Here is a 14,748-nt window from a genome sequence, read left to right as displayed (position 1 = left end):
GTGCCATAGTCTTCCTGGCTTCTTACCAGGCTCCTTCCTCTCTTCAACAGTGGTCTCACAGTCTGCCCCCCAGACAACCTGCCACCACCCTGAGGAGTAAGGGGAACAAGTGTTGTGCCCGAGGCTTGCTTCAGCTCTCTCTCATTAATCCTTCCTCTGTTCTCATGAGTTTTGTTACTTCCAATCTTGCAGGAAGATGAATTTCTAAAGCTGCCACTCTAATGATACTCTTCAATTTGATTAAATGCATCTGTCATGTGGACAAAAAGCTGGACGAGGCTGAGGTACCCTCCAGACAAGTCTTATCACTGGGATCGCCCTCATGTCAGGGTGAAATTACCCATAACAGTCAAGCACACGACAGTGCTTTTGTGGCAGAATTTCTGCTCTCCCCAGGCACTGAGGAGTTTCTATACCAACATGATTTCTGCTCGTTTTCCCAAGGCAGCACATGGCTGGCTGACCAGACATTCAAATGTTTAATCCTATTTTGAATTCGAGTCAGGCTTTGGCCTCAGTAACACCTTACAGAGAGGATCTCTAAACCTCCCCAGAAATAAAAATTTCCTCTCTGTCTCCTTTATTTCACTGAGCTTTCCGCAGTGTTTTGCCATCATCAGAACTGGCTTTTGAAGAGATTGCCTGGGTGTCCCTTGGACTGACAGTGAGCTCCCAGCCCATGCTATTGGGCATCCCATCACAGAGGTGCTCCTGTAAATCTTTCTCTCAACTGTTTCTGCTGAAAAAGGCAGTTTCCACCGAACTGGTTCTCTGTTGGTTTTGCAAAGATCCACTGATTTGAGTTATGTGTCAAAGAAAAAGCTATTTGAAGCAAAGTTGTAGAACTGTCTTGAAATAATATCACATTCCAATCAGAAATCACTTTTGGCCAGTGTATGGGAGATTGGTAATCACAGCCCGAACCTCTGATTAATCAGCTGAGGCAAGTGTGGGGTCAGCTGTGGGAGCACAGGTGAGAGTGATGTAGCTGTGCTCCTGGAAGGGGTGGAGCTCAACTTCACCTCCTCTGAGACCTCATTTAAGGGCTGACTCCCACTGAGGCAGCATCTCTTGGAGGCTGCTCTCCAGTGAGGACCATCCCAGCTTCTTCAGCCAAGGCACCACCACTGGTAAGTTTCCCTTTGCTTATTACTTTTGTATGTTTGTTACCATCTTTGCTACCATCTGTATATTAACAACCAATACAGCCAGAATGCTGGACCCCCTTCTTTCTTTTGCATCAGCTGAAAACTCAGGGAGTTCCCTGCAGGGGTCAAAGAGATTTGGTCATTAGTATGGAAGGATAAGAAGAGGGATTAATCTTGCTGTCTCATCTTCTCTTGTGGTATGATGAGCACCAGAGTGAGGAAGGCTCATCCTGTTATTAAGCCCTGACTTGAGACTTGGAAGCTTCTTTGCAGTTACTGCCTCTGCTACAGGTTTCTGGGTGAACTCCATGGTTCCTTGAAGTCCAAGGCTGGAAAATGAGGGTGAAAAATGTTGCCTGGAACCAGGCTGCATCTTATTTGTACAGAGTGTAATTCCTTTGAGTCAGGGACTGCCTGTGATGCAAGCTGATCCTGCTTCCTTTGGGTCACAGAAAGGCTTAGAATCATAGAATCACAGACTGGCTTGTATTGGAAGGGACCTTAAAGCCCACCCAGCCCCTGCCATGGACCAGCTGCCCCACCGGCCCAGGCTGCCCAGGGCCTATCCATGGCCTTGGGCACCTCCAGGGATGGGGCACAGCCCTCTGAGTGAAAATTCCCCCCCAGCATCCAACCTAAATCTACTCTCTTTTAGTTTAAAGCCAAACCATTGCCTGGAAGCAAAATTCACCATTTGGTTTCACTTCACTCCTCCCAGCCTTTCTTGCTCAGTATCCTCCACAATGGACTGAGTGGAGAAGACAGGTGATAAATCTATCAGACACATTTCCAGTTTGGGTAGGGCATGAAGGAAATCACCATCAGAGATACATGGGGACACAGCGAGACCTTGGAATGGGCAGTGCAAGAGAGTGTCTCATGGTGGACCCAGCTGCAGATGTGCCTGGGGGAGGCCAGGATAAAGCTGCTAGAGAGAGGGGATTAAACAGTTCAGTGTCTGCAGGCTGCTTAAAGGACCACACACTTGTTTTTTTCCTATTTATAAGATGCCTTTCAACAACAAACCCAGACAGAAGCATTTGCTGCTATTCAGCTTTGATGGTAAAGCTTTGGGCATGATGAGTGCAACATGTCCATCCAGGTCACACCATACATCACATGGAACATGGGACAAGGCCAAGGGTCAGCTCCCACTGTCCCAGTGGTGCAGGTGATGGCAGAGTTTGGTCTCAGTTTTCTGATTTTTCTGATTTTTAGACTCATCAGAACCATCAGAGTTTATAGATCTCGTGTTTAACCATGTGACCAGGACAACCTGTTTTAGGAATCACTAATTTGGCTCTTCTCTGAATGGTCTCCATCAGGGTATTTTAGCATTTGCTTGTCAAATTTCACCCAGAGTCTGAGCCATTTCAGCTCGAACTAAAAATAGGGAAAATGAAAGGGATAAGAAGAAGGAAAGGAAAATGAAAGGAGAACGTTACCTTGCAGTTTTTACAAGCAGCTTGGTTTATCAGTCCTGCTACCAATGATGGATGGGGTTTTGCCCACGCTGGGATTTGCTGAGAGGTTTGTATTTTCACCAGTTTTCACTTTGCATGCAAACGAGAGAGCTCATTGTCTGCTGCTGCTTTTGAACAGAAGCATAAAAGGCTCAAGTGAGACAAGTGGGCAGGAAAAAGCTGCGTGTCTGGGATGAGAGCCCATCCACATTCCCAGGCTGACCCTTGGTAGCACCAACAGTTCAGCGGTAGAGCACTCAGAAATGGGGAGCACTGCAGCAAAAAGAGGACTGTATGGATCTGATCATTTGTTGTCAGTGGTGCTCCCATTGACCTGCTGTTCCCTGGAGATTTCTTACTGCTGGAGGCAAAGGGCAAAGCTTGGGAAGGGTCAGTCCTGAGGATGAACACGTTACCAGGATTAAATCATATTTTTCTTCAGTCTGAATGCAGGTTCTGCAAGGGATGAAGCTCAGCTATTTCAGATGGGTCATTCCAGGTCTGTTCTAGCTTCAGATCCTGATTTTGTATCTCAGCTGAAGGACGATGGGCAGAGCCTGCATCTCTCACATTGCCGTGGATTTAATATCTTAATGCAGCCTTGGCTGAGCGCTGCTCCAAACAGAGCACATATTGAATTACCCACAGCACATTAGTTGAAATCTCCTGTTTGAGAACCCACAGAGCCTGACCCAGCTCAGCTTTCAGGAGAGGCTGATAAGATCTGAGCTCGCGGTTGCATAGTTTTAGGTTTTAATTGGGTATTCATTAAAGCATTGCCACCCACTGCTCTTGACCATGGGGCTGTGGGGGAGAGAGCTGACCAACAGCTGTGCCTCTCTCATCTGCACACCTGGGTGCTGGCATTCCCTGCACCATCAGGCAGAGTGGGAGAAGCTGTGTGAATTACTAAGCTCATTAGCAGCCCTCCTTTGCTGCGTGGTGGTGAGCTTTCGATGAGAGAACACCAAAGAGGCTCTGAAAGTCACATGAGAAGGAAGATGAACCAGATGGCTTCTCTGCAAAATTAAGATTGGATTTTAGGTTAGTTTGTGTATTTTCTAGTAACTTAAAATAGCCTTCTTTCTGTTTGTTGAGGCAAATAAGACATTAATATGCACATCATGGCAGTAAATAGGTTTCAAGCAAGCTTCTGCAGTGCTGGGGGAGGATACTAGGGCTGGGTGTTTTCAGCAGTGATGAGCCAGCTAGTATGCGAAAAGCTTCTACAACATAGGGAGAGGACTGGGAAGTTGAGAGAAAGTACGTTTTTCCATTAGTGTGTATACTGAAAGGTTAATCAAGAGTTCATAACAGATAATGGCGCTGCTTCTAATTCAGTTAGGTCTAATGCTAAAAATGCATGTTTTTGGGAATGCTTTTTGAGGTCACCCAATTATAGACATGGTGCAGCCCTGGATATCATGTGGGCAGTGTACAAATGAAATGCTCTTCACATTGACCCCCTCTGTATCTCTTTTTTATTGCTATTTTTCTGGCCCTTTGCAGACTTCTAAACACCGTCTTTTAGAAATTACATTGCCTGGAAAAATCCACTGGGCTTTCCTGCAGAGGAGTTAATGGCTTTTATGGAGTGGTTTACCTAATGTGAGCTGATGTTTTTGGTCTCCTGAAACCAGTGCTGAACAGAGCTGGAAGTGAGTGTTAGAGATGGGGCTGGTGCTGTCTCCTCTGTGCTGAGTGTGGGAAAAGGAAGTGTTTTGCTGTGTCCTGCTTTTGAGGACAGCAAAAGTATATTTCAATTAAAAACCGGGAGGAGTGATTGAGTGAGTAATTTCTTAATGTGTCCAGTCAGTAAGAGAGCAATAAATGCCTCAATTAGACAAGCTGGATTCATCATTCAGGGAGGACAGTGTCCTGACTGTCCGCATAAAACATCATTGCATAAAGCAGCATCACTTCTGTCCAAAAGTACTCCTATAATAGGCAATATCTGATGTGTATTTATCTTCTTGGTTTACCAGAACAATGGTAAGCAAGGTCCCTGAAGCAGGTGGTTCAACCTCTTTCCTCCTGGCTGGTTCTCCCCTCCATCCCTTCCTCACCAATGGGTTGGACACCTGCAAAAGTCCTTGTGGTGTATTGATGGTTGGACTAAATGATCTTAGTGGGCTTTTCCAACCTTAATGATTCTACGATTCACTGTCCTGTGCCAGAGTTCGCATTGACATCATGGATTCACCATGTCTGGTTGCCCTCATACTCATTTCCACATCCAGATTCATCACTTGATCTGACACACAGCAAATGTAACCTTTGAGCTGTCTCTCAAAGACCTGCAGAGCCCCTGGCTGCTGGAGGGGAAGGTGAGGAGGGGTGAGTGGATGGCCCTGAGCCCTCCCAGGGGACAAGGACACTACTGCCCATCCAGGCTGAGGACACTGAGAAACAGCACATGCTGGGATAATGGGATCAAGAGAGGGGAAAGTGGTACAGTGCCAGCTGGAGGGGTTAAAAGTAATGCTGCTTTTGGAGCAGACCCTGAGGGGTAGGGTGAAACTAGAATGAGTTGTCCATTACTGAGTTTATTGTGCTGATGGAGGTTTATTTGGAGTTCAGGATCTGAAGGCAGGCTTGGCTGCTAATTTTAGCCCCACTGGATTTCTTGGAGTGTTTTTATTACATAGATAAGGAGCAGGGCGAGTGGTGCATAATGAAATTCTGCTGTCAGGTGGCACGCATTGCAGTGCCTATTCCAGCCCACAGCAGGACAGACCCACAGGAGAGGATGCTGTGTGCTGGGAGTCCCACTGCAGGCATGGCTCTGAGGTGTGTTATGCTGCAACAAAGCTATTGCTGAGCACAGACTGGTCCCAGGTCACTGCCGTTGGCTTGACAACGCGTGTGTATTCCTTTTTATTCTTTAAGCAAGAAACCCCAGTGTTGTGCTGATGTAGAGCAAGTAGCAATTCATTTGCAACTCCCCAAATGAAGCTAAATTTCTTGAAATAAATTGAACATGAAAGCAGCATCTGAGCAAACACAGTTTTCTGATGGATTGCTCAGTCCTGTTTGGAAACACAGGCATTCAGCTTGGAGATGGCAACTCGTGGCCTCTGCCCACTCTCCCAAGTCCCCATTCATAGCTCTTATCTAAACCAACCCTCAACTTTTTTCAGGGTAAAGAAAGTCAGGTCTGTGCCACCATCCCTAAGGGCAATTCTAGTTGATTCTTCTTTGGTGGGAGGAGATATCCATCAGTGGGTGCCATGTAGCCAAAAGCATTAGGGCATATGCAAATATGTCTCTCCGAGCTGGGTTTGCCATGTTTCTTCTGCTTTATTGCTGCCCTTCTCTGACTTTGTTTCCCACTGACTCTGTAATTTCCTGTTAGAATATAAGAGAAGAGCTGTGCATTTTAATCCTGTGTAATTGCAGCCCTCATCACCTTGTCTGTCCTATGCATCCCACCTCCACCTGCCCCTTGCCCTGCAGAAACGCCTCAACGTTCTGTTATACGAGGAGTCTTTGAAGGGCTCCTGTTCTCCTTTCCTCCATCCTCCCATTATTTTTAGAGCTCGAGGTTCCTTGCCTCCACCCCATGCAGGCAGGGGCCATGAGAGCCACCCCCGAAGCAGGTGTGACTCAGCCATGCAGTTTCAGGGCTCTTTGTGCAGTTCAGAGGAGGATGAGTCACAGAAGGCGAAGGCAGAAGCTCAGCTGGCAGGATTGGTGTGCTGAGGGTCCATGGCTTCCTACAGCAATCCCACCCCTGGTGCCGCCTGTGCACTGTGGATGTGGGGAGACCGACCAGAGAGGTACAGATCATCATCAGGTCAGCTGTGACTGAGAGCATTTAAAAAGGAAAAGAAGTTCCTTCTTAATTAGAAGGTCTGGGGAAAATGCTTTTCTATTAACACAACCTTTGTCAGCTTTCTGCAGCAGGGAGCACGGGGTGTTTCCACAAGCCTCCTGCACACCAACATGCAGCCCAGTAGCTCTGGACTGATATTTTTCAGTGAAAACCAGTGGAACAGGAATTGCCCTGATCCTCCTATATGGGAGATGCTATTCATTTTTCTTGCCCAAGCAAAGCAGTGTCAGTAGTTGCCTCCTGGAGACATTTTTCTACCCTGCTTCTACAGAGACCTAATCAAACAAAAGACATCTACCAGTTGTTTTGTATTCCTTTGGACACAGCTTGCTGTACAGGAGATGGTTGGTGACTCAGAAGGCTTGGATGCATCAGCAATGAGACCAATTGTTTTATGCTGACATAGAAGTTGGTTGTCCGACAGGAGAGCTTTGGCTCCTGATGGGGAATGGTCTCAGTCTTACGCTCATGCTGAACTGAATTCCAAGAGACTTGGACATGTAGCAAGTAAAGGGATGGAATAGAACTGCTGAATACTGGTGCAGTGCACTCAGTGAGTCTATCAGCAAAATGAGCCACTTTGGCCTCCTGATAAACAAATGCTACTGGGTTGAACAAGCAGTAAGCATACACCAAAAGCCACTTTTTTCATGGTGACAATGCTGAAAGTCTTCCTGGTGATTTTTGAGCAGAAAGGCTGCTATGCTAGAGATACCTTCTCTATAACATCTTCATTCTTACGGAAAAGATAGATTTGGAAAAAGAAAACATTTTAGCTGTTACTCAAGTTTTGACCAAAGGCTTTGCACCAGCCATTAAAGATCATACAGGAAAATGCTGTCAGCATAATTGTTGGCTTTTTGAGCAAGGGTAAAAGTTTAAATCTCGTGGCAGAGAGCAAGTAAAAACAAACCAAGAGCAGCCCTGCTGTCAAGTGTCCAGTGTACGCAGGAGGCAGGCGAGAGCCCGTGGCCAATGCATTGAATCGCTGGCAGATTTCTCATGCTGGGTCTGTAAATTCTTGTCTAAAGCCCAGAAAAATCAAGGGGCTCCTATTGAGTTCCTTGACCTTGGGATTAGGCAGGATGTAAAACAGGAGGACATGGACAGCAATAACATGTTTTGGAAAAGTTATGCAAATGATGTTAAAGTACACAGTTTAAAATATTAGCTCTGGCAGAAGAAGACTGCTGAAGTTTCAGTCAAGGGGAACAAATACTCAATAAATTAAAAACTCAGGATTTGGCATTGAAACAATTGCTTTGTAAGCAAATGTTCCCTTTTGTGGTCTGCATGAAATGTGCTCGGGGAAGTGATCTGGGGGCAGATGCTGCCATCATCAAATCCACCTGAAGAAATAGCTCGAACTTGCACTTCTGTTGCCATCCAGGAGCTTGATGGAGGGCTGACAACTCTCTATCCTTTTCCATACAGCAGGGATCTTCCCAGAGCAGAGCTGTGACCCATTTGTGGCTGCAGGAGAAAAACTGCATCACTGCTGCCAGGTCAGAGCCCCTTGGTGCCAGCCCAGCACCCAGCATGAGCAGGGGCTGGCTCACACTGTACAATAAAAGCCCATCCCAAGGTGGGATATGTAGATATTTAAACTAATACTGCAAGTATTCATATCTTTGATGCTTTCAAAGCAAAGTCTGGATCACATAACACTGTCTCCTGTGATGATTTCGATTATCTGGTAAATCTGCAGTGCTTTTATCCGCTGTGGATTCTTCCCCCTGAAAGGAGAAAACAGGTCAGAAACTGCAAGAAGGAGCTGGCAAAAAAAAAAAAGTCAGTTGTTTGGCAGAACATGAAACTTAGTGGCAAGGAGCACGTTTATATAATGAAATTAATAAAATGGGATGAATCAGAGGTATGTTACTGCTGGGAGGGGGAATGGCAAATGGAGTTGCTCCGGCTGCTGTTGCTCCCTTGGCTATTGCAGCCAAACACCTCATGTTGTGTTCATCTTCTGAATGCTGATATAGGTACGTAAATGTGCCTGTCCCATCTTACAAAGGGAGGAGCAGGACAAAGGGGTTTTAAATGAATTGCCTTAGTCGGAGGGTGGCATATGGGATGGGGAACAGATCTGCTGGCTCTGACTGTCCTTCTTGTCCCTTTGGTCCCTGTATGGACTGAAGCAGAAATCCCCACTGCATTATGAAGAACACAAAGCAATATTAAGGGAATTGGATGTGGCACTGGTCACTCCTTGCCAAGAGCTGAGGAAGAGTTAGAGCTCCTGTGCAGCTTGTCTGCAGCAAATCCCCAAAGCCATCTATGACATGCTTTTGGCCTGTGCCATTGGTATATCCGCTGGGGTCAGAGACCCTGCCTGTGGGCAATGTGCACGCAGCCTTTGTTTTACAGGTTGAGAACTAATGGTTATGGTCATGGGTCATCAGATCCATCATCATCAGATGCCAGCTGGCTACTATCTGAAGGACAGTCCCAAGCATTTTTAATTTATTAGCAGAGAGGCAGCCTAATGGAATTGACAGTCTGCTCACTGGGAGCTGGGGCTTCTTTCAAGATCCGCTCATTTTAATGGAAGCAAATCTCTGCCTCAGTGAAAACTTCCAGATTTCACCCAAAGTAAATCAGTCAAAACGCATAGCCAAAAAAGGGCCCAGCAAACCTCCTACAGGTTCTGAGCTGCGTATGAAGGGCTATGGAGGCAGCCTCTTTATTGCCCTCTTTCTTGTGGTCTTCCAGAGGATACGTTGGGCAAATACCATAGGAATAAAGGAAATACTTTTGCCAACAGAGAAGCCACAGATCATAGCGGCAAAAGGGCAACCCTGCTAACAAGTTTATTGATGGTATGTTCTGCCTTGGGCAGAAACTGCTGAGCGTTATGTACAGTGCTTAAACTTGATTATTTCATGTTGTGCAACTCTAATCACTTCTGAGTGTTAATGTATGCAAATTAGGAGCGGGATTAAAATTATAATTGGGAGAGAAATGTGGTCTTTCTGATGAAGCATAAAATTAGCTGTGTCTCAGCACAAACCTAGCTGAACTGTGTATAGATAGCAGCTTCCTCCAGAGCTGGGGCATTGACTGATTGAGTTCAAATTGAATTAAAAATAATTAAAAAAGAGACTTTAAGATCCTTAGGATACGTTCAGGAGCTCTGTGTGGTGCTTAGAGAGATGCTAAGGCAGTGGGAATGAGCGCACTGTTTTATTCTGTACGGATCAATGAGTCCATCTCTGCTTCAGAGAAGCCGTGTGTCGTCATTGCACTTTCAGAGAAAAAGAGGAGTTGTAGGGAAGTGTCAAAACTGGTAACCATCACAAGAACGACGCCTGTTGCATTTCATTCAAAATGACCTTCACATTAGCTTTTAGCAGATAGGGGCTGACCAGAATAATGAATCAAAACTGAGTCACTAGGCACTTGTTTTTGCTGCCTGAATCACTCTGTGAGTCATGTTACATCCTAGATATCTCTGTGGGAATTTGGGGAGTTCCTGTTAATGCAGGACAGCTGCCTGGGTCAGGTGAGATGATGGGACTTTGGGATGTGCTACAAACCCGTGCTGGCTGTGGGTAGCCTGTAAGGGGCTTTAAACTAGACAGGAACATAAAGGCAGACATATCACATTGTGTTCTAAAGAGAAGCCATCCTACGTCTGTCCCTTGGCCAAGCAGAGACACAGAGGGACATGGCTGAGAGCAGCACTAAGGACAAGGTGTATCAATGTCCATCTATCAACCACCAGCAATGTGTTGCTGGAGGATCACAAAACTACAGGGCTGCCCTTTTCTAAACACTCAGATAATTGTGAGTTTCATGTCCACTGTTCTCAGCATCTTGCCAGGCGAGCATACTTATAACCTGCAACAAGTCTGTTAATTCCTGCTTTTGTGGATGTGCTGCAACTCAGCGTGGGATGATGAGGTGTAGTCTGGGAAGAACGTGTGCCAACAGCATTAGTGCATGCTGATCAACTATTGTAGGGAATGGGTAGTTTTCACAATGGGGTTTGCAATTTTATACTAAAATGTAATGTCTAGAAAATTAGTGGTTTGCTGTTTTAATCTGAGCATTCCAAGCAGGCAAGGTTCACATTGTAAAGATTGGTAATGTTGAGCCTTTAGGTAGGTGAATGTGTTATGGACAGCTGGAAGAAGCTTGCAGGGTGTAACTGGACTCTGATCAGGGTCCTGTGGTGGGATGCTGCTTCCATGGCCAGGTCACTGCAGCCCTGAGAGCACACATGGCTCCTCCTGTGCAGGCCAACCCACCCTGCAGAGCAGAGAGCAGATGCTTCTTATGCATTTGAGAGGGTTCAACCCTGCACACAACTTGTAGAATTGTGTTTTCTTGCTTTTGTGATTACTGCAGGTTGGAGCTACCTGGTATTAGGTTTGGGCAATGCCTTCTTTAACAGAATGAAGTCTCCAGAGGGTGCTCAGAGGATTTTCAGATAAGCCAAGCATCCTCATCCTCCTCCAAACATAAAGTATATCTTGTTCCATTATTTTCAATTTGAAATGATTTGTGAGTTCAAAGCTGTGTTCAGGTGGTCATCTGAGCTGACATCTGCCATGCACATCATTTGCTTTGGCACAAGGTTTAACCCACAGCTCAGGCTACAGTGAGGAACAGACACAGTGACTGTAAGGAGAACAGCAGTTGATGCAAATCCAAGGCCCTTGCAAGGAGCAGATGAGTAGCCCACTGCCTATTTTGCAGTCTCAGCATCATTAAAGCTCCATGGTACCATCTAAACCTGCTCCAAATAACCCAAAATCAACATGTTTGTCAGATGAGACAAGGGTGTTGGCTGAGGTTTAGCTTTGTTTAATGGATACTGTCTTGTCTTCCAGTTCTTTGTTTTCTTTTCATCAACAGATAACCAGCTCTTTCAAAGGGTGGGGGATACCTGCCAGGCATAGCATGCTTGGTTTACTTTCCTTCCGCATAGTCACTTCTGTCCTCAATTTTCATTAAAATTTATTTCCATTTCATCTTCCTAAAAACAAATGCATCTCTTTAAAGATGCGCCAAGACAACACAGAGAAACCCACAAGGCCACAGTGATGTCACATGTGGACTTCGTTGGCTATTTGAAATAGGAATATCCAAGCAGCAGTAAGTTAGCTTTCCAAGGACCGAGCTGGGCTTCCAGGGGCTGGCAAGCTTCTAGCTGCATGTTGCCAGCCCTGTCTGCCAGCCCTGTGCCCCCAGCCCCACTCCCCTCTGTGATCCTACATTTCTGACCAGGACCAGGCTGCAGCCCTTACTCACCCAGTGCATTATGTCTTCTCTTGAAGACTGCCTCTCTAGAAAATAAACCAGGCCATTCACGCCAGCCCTCTGGCACCAGCCCTGAATGCAAATCCCAGGTTGCACAGCTTGCCCGGCTCTGCCTCGCAATCTCTGCACTGGGAGGTTTTTGTGCACAGGGACAAGTCCCCACTTTGTGCTGGACAAACAGTGACAGCTTTCTTTCTTGTTTGTTCAGTCTCAAAGACCCTCAGCATCCTGGTTTGAATTGAGTATTGTGGTTCTTCGCTGGCATAAATGTAAATAACAAAGAAATTTCATGTATTTTAATTACCTGAAGGCGGCTGTTTTAATTGGGTGAATCCTCTCATGTGGTAAAAGTGATGTTGCTATGGAAACCGTATCTGCCAGGAGAGGTGACACCAGCCTGCACACTGCCGGAGAGGGAAGCAGTGATGGGATGGCTGAGCCACTTGGCACAGCTCAGACCTCACAGTGGGAGCTGAGCCCAGTGTTGCATCTTTGTATGTATGTGTGTAAGGCATGGATCTATCTAGGAAGGTCCCCTCCAACTGCACAAAGTGTTCTGAGCAGATGTTTACAAAAAGTACACAGAGATGTTTCCCTGAACACTGATGGAGGCCAAATGGTGGATGTGAGCACAGTGAGGCACTGAGTGGAATGTTTCAGCAGTGGCAATGGTAGCATTTCTGGTCATCTCTGCTGGTGAAAATATACAGCTAATGGTGGTGACTGTGTTGAAAAAGAGTGTTTTATAGCTGAGAATTTTCTTTATCAAATAGTGCTATTATGCTTCTTGTATCTGTTGCAGTTTCCAAGGAAATAAATAGGAGACATTACATTTGGGACAACAAACAAGCACAAAATGACCAGAGGGGAAGCTGCCCTAGCCTGGGCTGGGCTGGACAGCCCGGGTGTTTTGCAGCCGTATGCAGCCTTGACTCTGTGTTTGGAATGTCACGAAACTGCAGACAGCTTTGTTTGTTGCAGAGTTACAGCAGACCTGAGAAATGATTTCTCTGGGTGTTGGTGGCACTGAGCTGGGCAGAGCCCTGGGGTGGTCGTGCTGCTGCCCAGGGGACACATGGGCATCCCTGCCCACAGCTCAGCATGTGGTTCAGAGCTGTGTTGTGGAAGGGTTTATTCATTTACTGAGCGGATGTGCTGATAAGAGCCCTGTGATAACTGGCAATAAAGCTATAATGACAATATGTTTCAATATATCAGCAAATACTCCCTTCTATGAAACCTTCTTCCCTTTTCTCTCCTGTAGATTAAAAGGATCTGCCTGGAAGGATGCTTCTCATTTCAGTTTGTGTAAGCACACAACGTCTGGCGGGTGTTTGTCAGGCCTGAGGACGGGTTTGCCAGGACCCAACTGTCCTTGAGGGCACCACTGGAGCCCTGAGTGCTGGTCAAGACCACTATGGAGAAAGAACAGTTATTTCAACCAGCAGCATCAGTGTGCTGGCAAAAAGTGAATGCAACAGTCACCTTTAATATAGGGCAAGGTCTGGTTTGTTATAACTGATATTACAACTGATAGCAGCTAATATTGTCCTACAAGCTTGACTTGCATGAGGGAACATTCAACAAGAAAGCTCTGATGTCCAAAGCCGCATCACAGGTCTTTCGCAGATCACTCAGAGTTGCTGGTGGAGGACTATGTGGGCCAGCCCTTAACTCAGTATAGGGTTTTAGTGTTTTGATGGGTTTCATCCAGCCTGATCATATTGTAACAAAAAGAGCCTGAAAGAGTTGTAATCCAGTTCATGGAAAATAATCTCGGTGCTCCAGTTTGAACCTGCATCACAGCAAACAACATTGGGGACTATTAGCTGCTGCCCATGCTATGCAGGTAATTGCCCAGTTCCTTATCTGAGATGGAGATCTGGGCAGTAGGGGGGCACCAGCTGGAGTGTCTGAATCCTAGGCACAGAAACACTGCAAACCATGTTTGGGTACTGCACTCATAGGTGAAATTAAAGTCGTGTTCCTCACATAGCTCCTTCCTGGCTAGCTATGAATCATTAGTTTAAAAACCATTTCCTCATTATCTTTTCCTTGCAGGATAACACGATGAGTTTTGTGAAGCTGTGACTGTATCCCAGTTGATTTCTATGCCCTCTGCTCTTCTCACACAGGGCTAAGTGGACTGTGCTCTGAAACTCCCTGTTCAGGAAAAGGGGGAAATGCCCCAAGCTGATACCCTTCATGTGATGCTGGCAAACACAGAAAGTACCATCACTCTGCCTCCCCACTGCACGTGGCCTCAGCACCCAAACTGTGGTTCTCTATAGCTGTGACCCTATAGCTGGGACTGCACCAATGACTCTGCCACTTTGTCCAGGAAGAAAAAACCACATTGTGTGTGAAAAGGAAACATGGGAAAACCCCCAGCTCCACTTAGTGGGCAAAGCACAAACAACATATTTCAGCTGCAGCAACAGCTGAAGGGTGTGTTTACAATGCTCAGCTGAGCCTCGTGTAGGGAAGGTTTGCTTTCACTCCAAAAGCCTGTCCTAAAGCCTTGGGTCCCTGGAGAAGGGCATGCCGGGCTTTCCAGGATGAAAAAAACAGAGAATTCAGAATTTTTCAGCAGCCATCTTTATATTTCAGTAGCTCTGTTGAAGAGTTAAGGATGGTTCACTGAGTAATTTCCACTGGTTGCACTGTGTGCATCTCACCCCAACCACCTGCCTCATTTTCTGCTGCTCCCTCTCATCAGGAAGGCCCTGTAGGGGATGTGGATTACAGCCCAGCCTGGCTGTAACTCCCTCTTGGAATTCTCTCATCAGCAGCACTGTGCGACTATCAGCTCCTGTCCTCTCCAGTCCTGGGGACCAGATCCATTTATGGTATGAAAGCAGCACAATAAATGGAATTGTCCCACCTCCTGCACTTGGAGATGGTGCCAAGAGCAGGTAGTTCTTGGTGCTTTGGGCAACACTCAGCTTTGAATATCCCACTGTAAGTGTTTGTATTGTGTTCCCTCCCATGAGATCCAGCCTGGAGGCACCAAGTTTGCCTCCTACACTGT

Source organism: Excalfactoria chinensis, chromosome 9, assembly GCF_039878825.1.
Source record: "Excalfactoria chinensis isolate bCotChi1 chromosome 9, bCotChi1.hap2, whole genome shotgun sequence".
Classification (NCBI taxonomy): domain Eukaryota; kingdom Metazoa; phylum Chordata; class Aves; order Galliformes; family Phasianidae; genus Excalfactoria; species Excalfactoria chinensis.
Note: the sequence above shows the minus strand (reverse complement) of the source record.